Below are 9,571 nucleotides of genomic sequence, written 5' to 3'. Positions count from 1 at the left end.
TGAGACCTGGGATGCAAGAAGCTCGAGTGATGAATTGATGCTGTGCTGAAGCTAGGGTAAGCTTCCGTATGAGCTGCGTTATGTTAAGGCAGTGGGACTGGTCCCTTGTTTATGATGTCGAATGGTGGTGGTCATGATTTTATTGGACCGTTAGTGACCCCAAAGAATGATTGCTAAGATTACTGGGTACGTTTCGCGTATAGCAGAGGAAGAAGAAGGATGAGAAGTCAAGCAGCCACTAGGCTGAAGACCACCTGCCACAATTAGCAACTTGGTTGGAGGTGCTGCATATGAGAATAGCTGGACGTGTTCCGGCTTAGTGATGTAGTGGTCGTAAAATAATAAAATGCCATTACGTGGTGGGAGGAACTGGTGCCATGATTTGTGTCGTCTGGTGTGTCATGTTCGTGAAGCAACGTGGGCTGGATTGATTCTGAATGTAGGGAACAGTGGACTGGGGAATGGACCCATTGTGAATGCGTCTTTATTTTCTCTGTCTGGGAATTTATCAACTATGTCGGGCTCGGAGGTGGCTGACGGACTTGTGGCATGTATGAGGAATCTGGCGTGACCTGTAAACCTAAGACTGTGTGTAAATCGTTGTAGGTGGTTAACAATCTGTCAATCTGGGTGGTTCTTTGAGGCGGTGGCACGAGCGTTGATTTTTCTTGGTGTATTCAGATACTTGTGCGGGCTGTGTTTAGTTGGATTATGGGGACATGCGGGTCTTGCATGTGCTATGCTGCAGAAGGAGCAGGTGAGGAGCAAATGGCAACTTGAGATGTTGCTTCTGAAGTTGTAGGAATTGTTACGAACCGGCCTCTTGGCATGGTAGAGGACTGGTCTGTTTCTCTTGTCGATGCCCTTGGAACAAGAGCTGTGGTTGAACGTTTGCGGATTAGGGGGTGATGGATGGGGGGGGTATAGGTGTTTAGGGTATATGGTGGAAAAAGCAGGGCTACGTTGGTTTTGAGGTAAGGTTCGGGTCAAAGCAGCTGTGAGGGTGTGTGTTGTGGTTGGAGGGACGGGGCACACAGCGCCGTTGGTTGTGATTCAGGGAAGAGCGAGCTGTGAGAATGCGGCAGTAGAGTTCTGGATATTGTGAGCACCCGTAAGTTCCCTGATTGAATTGTTGCACGCAACCGGCGCCTTGGGATGCGAACGGAATATGGTATGTGAAGATTCCCTTGCTGCTGAGCCCCGGGGCTGGGTTGAGTATCAGAGGCGTGTAACCATCCGGCTCTGATCTGCGATCGGGCAACGATGAACGAATATCGCGGAAAGAGGGGAACAGGAAGGTAAATTGTACTGCGATGCGTTGTTAAGAGTGGGTAAATAGTGGCTGTTTGCATTCAATTGCAGTTTAAGTGTTCTGTGGATATGAGGGTTGCTTGTGGACGGATGTATTGAATGGCGAGGTCAACGCGTATATGTCTGAAAACTAATGTTTCAATGATGGCTCTGAAATAAAAATGTTTAACTGTTACGAGGCTCCTTTGCTTGTCTGGACTAAGAGGCGAACCGGTATTTTAAATGAACGTAGAAAGATATTGCGTATGTTTTAAGAATTTGCCATAACAGATTATTGTTAAATAAATATGAACAGGGAAGGAGAGGTGACCCTGGAATGAAGGGAGGACAGGGTCCTGGTGGGCCGAAGCGAGAGATACAAGTTAAGACGGATGTATTGAAGGATGAGGTCGACGCGTTTACGTCTGTAAACTAATGTTACAATGATGGCTTTGAAATAAAACCAATAACTGTTGCAGGGCTTCCTGCTTGCCTGAATTAAGAGGTGAACCGGTATATTGAATGAACGTGGAAAGATGTATTGCGTATACGTTTTAAGAATTTGCCATGAAAGATTATTTATCCTTAAATAAGTATCAACAGGGAAGAAGAGGAGACCCTGGAACTAAGGGATGACCAGGTCCCGGTGGGCCAAAACGAGAGATGGTAAGTTTCAGACGGATGTATTGAATGACGAGGTCGATGCGTTTACGTATGTAAACTAATGTTACGATGATGGCTCTGAAGTAAAACCAATAACTGTTGCAGGGCTTCCTGCTTGCCTGAATTAAGAGGCAAACCAGTACATTGAACGAAAGTGGGAAGATATATTGCATATATGTTTTAAGAATTTGCCATGAAAGATTATTTATCGTTAAATATTAACGGGGAAGGAGAGGAGACCCTGGAACTAAGGGATGACCAGGTCCGGATGGGCCAAAACGAAAGATGGTAAGTTTCAGATGGATGTATTAAATGGCGAGGTCGATGCGTATGAGTCTGTAAACTATTGTGACGATGATGACTGAAATATAACTATTAGCCATTGCAAGGCTTACTGCTTGCCTGGACAAAGAAGTGAATCGGTATTTGAACGAACATAAAAAGAAATATGTTGCGTATACAATTTTTTAAGAATTTGCCATGAAAGATTATTTATTGTTAAATATTAACGGGGAAGGCGAGGAGACCCTGGAACGAGGGGACGACCGGGTCCCGATGGGCCGAAACGAGAGATGGTAAGTTCGGACGGATGTATTGAATGGCAATGTCAATGCGTATGAGTAAACTAATGTCACGCTGATAACTCTAAAATAAAACTACTAACTGTTGCAGCAATGGGAGGCGAACCAGTATTTGAACGAACATAAAAAGATATATTACGTCCAGGTTTTAAGAGTAAGTCATGAAAGATTAATTTATAGTTAAAAGGTTAAGCGTGCGGAATTAAATTGCGATGTCCACGTAATGAGAGACGGAAATCTGTCGTCTGAGAGTGGTGACACGGGGATGATAGGAAGGATTGGCCGTGCTGGAGGTAATGCGGAGGCTGGATCGAAATTATTGTGCATGGACGATGGGTGGGAAAGCCCACGATTGAGCTACATTGGACCTGTGGGGAAAAAAGGAGGTGTGTTAAGGAAGAGAAACATACGTATGAATAAACAGGAGTAGAATAAGGGTTTTGTGGCTGGGAGCGTGCCCAGAAATACATGGATTGTATTTGTGGGCACGCTCTGTGCGCCTGAGAAGGTCGGTATTGGAATGGGAGGAGCAGAGGCAGCCGAAGAAGACGGAACAAGGAAGTTAGAAATGAGAGAAGGGAAAAGATGCTGGGATGTAGGGATGCCTGTGCTCAGGTTGTTTGTGAAGGCGAAATGGCAGGTACTGGGTTTGATACTACCTGGCCCTCTGAGAGGGCTGATGAGGAAGGCTGGGCCGTGGGATGCGCCGTGACGTCATCGGCGTTGCCAAGGATGCGACGCCGTGAACCCGGAAGCGGCGGCGAAGCTTGGAGCGGAAGTATGGCGTTTTCCTCGGTGCGTTGGAAGGGTGTGTTTCGCTGAGAGAGAGCGATCCTTGGGCAAGTCACCGTAGTTTTACGACCGAGGGACGGCCAGAGAAACGGCGAGGGGAAGTCGGGTCGCGGTAGCTTTGCCCGAGGCTGCTGGCAGGAGGGAGGTCGGTCAGACGCCGGAGAACTTCCCTGGACCTGTTGGGGGGCGAAGGCCCGATGGTGTTGGAGCTGTCGGTGGATGAAGGCTGGAAGTGTCGGAGCACGTGGATTGTTGAGCGGGGCCGCGGTGGCTGACGAGAAGGAATGGTAGGCGAGGAAGAGGACTCAGACATTTCGTGAGTTTGTTATCCGTCTTCAAACACGTTGCTGTCTGAAGAGTTGAGCGTGAGCTTGTACCCGTGGTTCGTCTGACGCCGATCATGTGGGAAATGAGTCAAGGAGGAAGTGAACGGATAAGGTATGCTTAAGTAAGTTTTGAGCGGAAATTAGATGATTGCAGGGCGTGGTCTTTGTTCCCGAACCTAGTTATGAAACATCATGTATGTAGGAATGAGTAGCATCTTGCGGTGAAGTTTCAGATTGCAACTCTGTTGCGTCACCTTCCCCTTGCAAGGGCAAACTGCAATGGCTAAAAATTTTTGAAAATTTTGCAGTGACTTCACAAGTGGATGTGAGAATTTGGCTATGACAATACATTCCACATTCTGCATTCCTCTATGACATCACAAAAATGTGCGCATTTAGCTCTAACATCGAATTCTGCATTCAGCTGTGACATCACATTCCACCATGACATTAAATTTGAAAAAGTGGGCGAAAGACTTGGCTAATTTATGGGACATATAAGACAAGACCTGCAGAAGTTGATGAATTTAAAGTTTTTTTCATAAAAATCTAGCAAGTAACATGAATGTTATGTATAACGTAATATAACACTGATGGGAGAAATTCTGTTCTATAGTGTCTACTTTTGCTTTTAAAGGTGCAGTATGTAGGAACGAGTGGCATCTTGCGGTGAAGTTGCAGATTGCAACTCTGTTGCTTCACCTTCCCCTTGCAAGGGCAAACTGCAATGGCTAAAAATTTGTGAAAATTGCAAACACTCCCAAGCTAAACCAGTCCTTGGTTTGTCCCTTTTGGGCTAATGTAGAAACATGGCAGAATCTATGGTCGACATTTGTAGATGAAAATTTCAATCTAAGGTCACAAAAGTATGTCAATAACTCTATGAAAGTTATTACACACTACTGAGATCAGACATATGACTATTATGTTCCATTCTACCATTAGATCCTCCTAAATGTTACATACTGGACCTTTATACAATAATAATGTTTTAACGAGAACATTTTAAATACATTACTTTGTTCCGCTCGAACATCACATAGATGTAAGAATTCTGCTATGGCATCAAAAACATTATAGCATTCCGCTATGACATCACAAAGATGTGAGTATTACGCTATGACATCACAATTTCCCTATGACATCACAAAGATGTGATGTAATCTGCATTCTGCAGTGACTTCACAAATGGATGTGAGAATTTGGCTATGACATTACATTCCACATTCTGCATTCCGCTGTCAATTCACAATCCATATTCTGCTATGACATTACAATAGAATTGAAAGTGTACACTCCATTTTGAAGTAAAAATTGGAAGTGTGCATTCCGCTGTGACATCACATTTTGCATTCCTTTATGACATCACAAAGATATGAGAATTTTGCTATGACATCACAAAGATGTAAGTTTTCCACTTTGACATCACAAAGCGATGAGCATTCCGCTATTACATCAAAGCTCCTATATGACATCACAAAGATGTGAGCATTGTTCTATGACATCACTTTCCACATTCCACTGTGACATCACATTAATGTAATAATTCTGCTATGACATCACAAACATTTGAGCATTCCTCTATGACATCACAAACATTTGAGCATTCTGCTATAACATTGAATTCTACATTCGGATGTGACATCACATTCCGCTATGACATGACAATTGAGAAAGAGGGAGAAAGACTTTGATCATTTATGGGACATATAAGACAAGACCTGCAGAAGTTGATGAATTTAAAGTTGACTTTTTTTTCATAAAAATCTAGTACGTAACATGAATGTTATATATAATGTACAATAACACTGATGGGAGCCATTCTGTTCCATAGTGTCTACTTTTGCTTTTAAAGGTCCAGTATGTAGGATTGAGTGGAATCTTGCGGTGAAGTTGCAGATTGCAACTCTATTGCTTCACCTTCCCCTAGCAAAGGCAAACTGCACTGTCTGAAAAACTTGTGAAAATTGCAAACACTCCCAAGGTAAACAATTCCTTGGTTCGTCCCTTTTGGGCTAATGTAGAAACATGGCAGAATCCATGGGCGGCATTTGTACATGAATAGAGTTCAATCTAATGTCACAAAAGTATAACAATAACTGTATGAAGGTTATTATACACTACTGATATCAGACATATAAACATTATGTTCCATTCTGCCATTAGATCCTCCTAAATGTTACATACTGGACCTTTAATACTTAGGTATACAATAATATTGTTATTTACGAGAACATTTTAAATACAATACTTTGTTCTGCTCTGACATCACATAGATGTAAGAATTCTGCTATGACATCACAAACATAACAGCATTCCGCTATGACATGACAAACATGTGAGCTTTCTGCTATAACATCACAAACATGTGAGCATTCCGCTGTGACATCACAATAGAAACTACGCATCGTGCTCTAACATCAAATTCTCCATTCTGCTGTGAATTTACAATCCGCATTCTGCTATCACATCACAATTCAATTGAAAGTGTACACTCCATTTTGAGATAACAATTGGAAGTGTGCATTCCGCTGTGACATCACATTTTGCATTCCTTTATGACATCACAAAGATATGAGAATTTTGCTATGACATCACAAAGATGTAGGTTTTATGCTTTGACATCACAAAGCCATTCCCATTTCAATATTACATCAAAATTCCTATATGATATCACAAAGACGTGAGCATTGTTCTACGACATCACTTTCCACATTTCGCTGTGACATCACATTGATGTAAGAATTCTGCTATGACATCACAAACATTTGAGCTTTCCGCTATGACATCACAAACATTTCAGCATTCTGCTAGAACATCGAACTCTGCATTTGGCTGTGACATCACAAAAATATGTGCATTTTGCTCTAACATCGAATTCTGCATTCAGCTGTGACATCACATTCCGCTATGACATCAAATTTGAAAAAGTGGGGGGCGAAAGACTTGGATCAATTATGGGACATAATGTGTGTCCGTGTTCTTGTGTGGGTCCAGACACAGATTTCACAAGATTAAAAGAATCAATGAGGTTTAAAAACCCCTTTGCCACTGGCTTATCAGGACAACACACATGAACATTAAAATCCCCAACAATAAGAACACAGTCATATATAGGCATGATTTCAGCCAGGAAATCAGAAAAGTCATTTAAAAAGACTTATTGTACTTGGGAGGCCAATAGACCACAGCACACAACACTGTGTGAGAGCGACCAAGCTAAAATAAGCTCAGTTCAAAGCTGGTGAAAGAGCATGACAGCAATAGCTGCTTACATTCATAATGACTCTTATAGACGGTCGCTATTCCTCCTCCTTGGCCCGACGTCCGCGAGGAGTTAAAGTAGCAGCAATCATGAGGTAAAAGTTCAGTGAAAGCGCTGGATTCACCAACACTCAGCCATGTCTCAGTCACACAGAGGAAATCTAATCCTCGGGACGTGGAGAAATCCTTTAAGACAAAAGCTAGTGATCTAGCATTTACCAGGCCAATCCTGGCAGGACCTATATGATATCACAAAGATGTGAGCACTTTTCTATGACATCACATTCCACATTCCATAGAGAGAGAGAGAGAGAGAGAGAGAGAGAGAGAAAGAAACAGAAAAGAGAGAGAGAGACAGAGAGAGGGAGATACAGACAGACAGACAGACAGACAGACAGGTGCACAGCAACAACAGTACTGGCAATGGCAGTCAAGCAGGACCATGGCAGGAGGCTCCACCAGGGACCATGAGAACCTGCGAGACAAGAAAGCACAAGAACTCCAGGGAAGAAGTGCAGTTAGTAACATGCATTAATGGGACATGAATGAGTTCAGAAAGAGAGAGGAAGAGAGGAGCTCAGTGCACCACGGGAAATCCCCCGATAGTCTAGGCCTATAGCAGCATAACTAAGGGATGGTTCAGGACTCACCTGATTCAGCTCTAACTATACGCTTGATCAAAGAGGAATGTCTTAAGCCTACTCTTGAATGTGGCGAGGGTGTCTGCCTCCCGAACCACAACTGGAAGCTGGTTCCACAGGAGAGGAGCTTGGCAGCTGAATGCTCTGGCTCCTGTTCTACTTTTAGAGACTATAGGAACCACAAGTAGCCCTGCATTCAGAGAACGTAGTGTTCTAGTGGGGTAATAGGGTACTATGAGCTCTTTAAGATATGAAGGGGCCTGACCATGAAGAGCTTTATAGGTGAGGAGGAGAATTTTAAATTCTATTCTAAATTTTACAGGGAGACAGTGCAGAGAAGCTAGTACAGGGGAGATGTGATCTCTTTTTCTAGTTCCTGTCAGTACTCGTGCTGCAGCATTTTGAATTAATTGGTTTTAATGGACTTATTGGGGCAACCTGATAATAAAGAGTTGCAGTAATCCAGCCTAGAAGTAACAAATGCATGGATTATTTTTTCTGCATCTGTCTGTGATAGGATGTGTCTAATTTTTCTAACATTACACAAATGAAAGAAGGCAGTCCTGGAGGTTTGCTTTATGTGGGAATTAAATGACAAATCCTGATCAAAGATAACTTCAAGATTCCCGACAGTGGTGCTAGAGGCCAAGGTAATGCCATCTAGAGTAACTATATCTTTAGACAGTGAGTCTCTAAGGTTTTTGGGGCCAAGTACAAGAATTCTGTTTAACATCAGAAAATTGCAGCTCATCCAGGATTTTATGTCGTTAAGACATGTTTGTAATTTAGATAACTGATTAATTTCATCGGGCTTGATCAATAGATATAACTGCGTATCATCTGCATAACAGTGAAAGTTAATGGAGTGATTCCTAATAATGTTGCCTAAAGGGAGCATATATAAAGTAAATAGTATTTATAAGTACACAACCTTGTGGAACTCCATGACTAACTGTAGTATTTATTGAAGATTCATCACTAAACTGTACAAACTGCGAACAATCTGATAAATGTGACTTAAACCAGCTTAGTGCGGTTCCTTTAATGCCAATTTGATGCTCAAGTCTCTGTAAAAGAATATTATGGTCAATGGTGTCAAATGCAGCACTAAGATCTAATAATACAAGTACAGAGACAAGTCCATTGTCTGAAGCAATCAAAAGGTCATTATTTCATTCATTAACTTTAACCAGAGCTGTCTCTGTGCTGTGATGAACTCTAAATCCTGACTGAAAATCCTCAAATAAACTATTGTTATGTAAAAAGTCACACAACTCTTTGGCGACTACTTTCTCCAGAATCTTAGAGAGAAAGGGGAGGTTAGAAATCGGTCTATAGTTGCCTAAAACCCCTGGGTCAAGAGTGGGCTTTTTAAGAAGGGGTTTAATTACAGCTACTTTAAAGGACTGTGGTACATATCCTGATAATAAAGAAGGATTAATCATATCTAGTAAAGAAGTGCCAATTAAGGGTACGACTTCTTTAAGCAGCCTAGTTGGGATCGGGTCTAACAGACAGGTTGATGGCTTCGATGTAGAAATGATTGAAGTTAACTGACGAAGATCGATAGCAGAAAAACAATCTAAATATATATCTGAGTTTACATTAGTTACTGTTCCTGAACTTGCTTCAAGAATAGATGTGAGTATTACGCTATGACATCACAATTTCCCTATGACATCACAAAGATGTGAGCATTCTGCTATGACATCAAAAAGATGTGAGCATTCCGCTATGATTAATCTGCATTCTGCAGTGACTTCACAAATGGATGTGAGAATTTGGCTATGACATTACATTCCACATTCTGCATTCTGCTGTGACATCACAATTGGAAGTACACATCGTGCTCTAACATCAAATTATGCATTCCGTGGTCAGTTCACAATCCGCATTCTGCTATCACATCACAATTCAATTGAAAGTGTACACTCCATTTTAACATAAAAATGGGATCTATGCATTCCGCTGTGACATTTTGCATTCCGGTATGACATCACAAAGATATGAGAAT

Source organism: Dicentrarchus labrax, unplaced genomic scaffold, assembly GCF_905237075.1.
Source record: "Dicentrarchus labrax unplaced genomic scaffold, dlabrax2021, whole genome shotgun sequence".
NCBI lineage: Eukaryota > Metazoa > Chordata > Actinopteri > Moronidae > Dicentrarchus > Dicentrarchus labrax.
Note: the sequence above shows the minus strand (reverse complement) of the source record.